The sequence below is a fragment of the Palaemon carinicauda genome, chromosome 2, assembly GCF_036898095.1.
Source record: "Palaemon carinicauda isolate YSFRI2023 chromosome 2, ASM3689809v2, whole genome shotgun sequence".
Classification (NCBI taxonomy): Eukaryota; Metazoa; Arthropoda; class Malacostraca; order Decapoda; family Palaemonidae; genus Palaemon; species Palaemon carinicauda.
The window spans coordinates 110,042,028-110,044,526 of NC_090726.1; the positions used below are offsets into that span (position 1 = coordinate 110,042,028).

General features: G+C 54.9%; 1 non-coding gene across 1 annotated transcript; it reads right to left on the bottom strand.

Moving 5' to 3' along the window:
* Positions 1 to 1,460: 1,460 nt before the first annotated feature.
* On the bottom strand, positions 1,461 to 1,579 carry LOC137629895 (5S ribosomal RNA). Its single transcript, XR_011041616.1, has one exon. It is a non-coding gene; the product is annotated as a 5S ribosomal RNA (ribosomal RNA).
* Between the last annotated feature and the right edge of the window lie 920 nt (positions 1,580 to 2,499).

The following is a 2,499-nucleotide window of genomic DNA, read 5'->3' on the forward strand; positions in this document are numbered from 1 at the left end:
GTCGTACGAGACCATGAAGATTGCTTACACACTGGCCGAGGCGGAATACGATCAGAGGCCTGACGTAATGGTTCTTGAGAAGATCTCTTAAGGGACTAAAGAGTCCAAATCATGCTCCATGGAGGAGGTCTCACTCCGACTGGGGGCAGGGACGTTCGCAGCTTCGCATGAGCGAAGAAAGGTCCAGCGGGAAGGAAAAAGTCTATTCCTTTCAGCCTGAAGGCCAGGGAAAGGCTGAGCGACAGGCTTCACTGCCGAAAGTGGAAAAGAGTTTCCTCCCGCCGAAAATCAATAACTCCGTTATTGCTGGAGAAAAGGCCTCAAGGGAAGAGGTATCTCTCCCACGACACCAACCACAGAAGACTCTCCACTTCGCCTGGTAGACCCCTGCAGATGACTATCGCAGGTGATGCGACCTCCGCTCCGCGACTGTAGCGGGTTGTCTCTTATTGAGGAGGCGGCGTAGTGTCTCCAGGCGTGAAGCCGAAGCGATGCAACGGCTCGTGAAAGATGCTGTAGTGTGGTTATTTGAGTAGCCTGTGCCGTTGAAGAAGCTCTCCCAGGAGTTCCGTCAGGGGAAGCAGAGGGTCTGGAAACCGTTCTGCGTATAGTCACAGTGGAGCTCTCAGGGCCATCGGAAGGTTGACAACAAAGGAGGGGAGACGCATGCGTCGATGTTGTCCCACCGTCACCGGAATGCATCTTGACAAAGAGTCTTGGGGTCTGAGACTGGGGGGAAGAACAGCGGAAGCTTGAAGTTCCAGGCTGTCGCGATCAGGTCCCCCAGGCCCGGACTTGCTGGTTATTATAGGCCAAAGACCCCCAGGTACTCTCTATCTGCGAGACTCAGCTCAGATAGTCGGAGAGAACATTCCTCTGCCCGGAATGAGCGAGCCGATAGTGGTATTGATAGGACCTCGGATCATCTCAGTATCTCTACTGCAAGATGCGAAGGTATGAAAATGCGTCCCTTGCTGGTTGGAATACGCCAGTACCATGAAGTCATCGCACACGGAGCGACTCGGCAGGAACTGTAGGCCTGCCTGAATGATGGGGAGGTATCCTCCAGGTCCTGACCATAGGCCTGAACCGGAACATTACCCCCCCCCCCCTTTTCTTTGACGAGTCCGAGAACAGCATCAAAATGTGGGGAAAGGATGAGAATATCCACTCCCATCAAGAGGTTCCATAGGTCAATCCCCATTGCAGATCTAAACGTTCCGCTGGTCCCATAGGGGCCAGAAAGTCCGGTTAATCGTTGCTTTGATACCACCGGAACTTGGGCCGCCTCACAGGGAACTTATCCTGAGGCGACCGTTCGGGACTTTAAACGGGTCAATGAGGAAAAGAGACCTAGGAAACGTTCCAAGGTAGGGCTGAAAGCTCTGCTTGACTGAGAACAGGTACTGCCACTCTCCTCAGCCTTGCCACAGTCAACTGAAGGGAAGGCTCGGAGAAAGAGGCAACAGCATCTGGTGTTCCCAGGTGGTCACCCATCCAAGTACTGACCAGACCCAACGTTGCTTAACTTCGCTGATCGGACGAGAAGCGGTGTTTTCAACGTGGTATGGCCGTTGACTCAATATCATGGCTAGATACTCCAGATGTTGAGGCAGAAGTAGAGAAGGCTCCTAGCAAATTACCATGATCCCTCACTCTTGGTAAAGACCCGGAAGCTTGTCCTGGCGTTGAAGAAGGTCGAACCCAAGCCTACTGGAGTTGACCAAACCTCAAAAAGGCGGAGGAGGCGGAAGCCTGCTCCTGAGCGGCCATGAGGATAGCAGGGAGAGTTCTCTGGGGAAAAACCTGCGATGCCGCGGCGGGATCGCCACACCGCATCTTAAGCAGGAACACCTGTGGTCTAGGCTGAATTCCAAGAGCTTCCTGGAAGATGGATGGAATGGAAACTGGAAGTACCCGTCCTTCCGATCCAGGGCCTAAGGAGTCCTGTCGCCTCGTTACCAGTCTGATCGACTCTGCTGTTCCACGCTGGACGAAAACTCTTGCCGACCCCATGGCATAGAGGTTCAGTGACACTGGATTCGCTGACATAGACGGAGAGAAGAATGTTGCCCAGACCTCTCTGAAGATTCTTCGTGCTCTTGCACGTGCCATGCTCTGTGTTTACGGGGTGAAGACCGTGTTCTGGAAATACGCGCTCCAGAAGACTCGCCAGGCTGGCTGTGTTGCGAAACCCCGACGGGAATCGCCGTCGCAATCGCCCTGGCGCTCGCGCGATGGTAAATCAATGGTTCGCGTGTGGCCGAACGTGGAAGCGCCAGTGCGAGGTCATGCAGGAGCGCGGACGAAAGTGCACGAGGGAGCGCAGAAGGAGGGCGAGCGTGGTTGAAAGGGCGAGAGCTGGCGGTCGGAATCCGATAGTTCACAGGCGAGCGATGATCCGTAGGCAAGCAATGGCTACTGCAGGAATCAAGCCGGCGCTCGCGCAATGGAACACCGTCGGTTCGCGCAATGGAACCCCGTCGGTTCACGCGATGG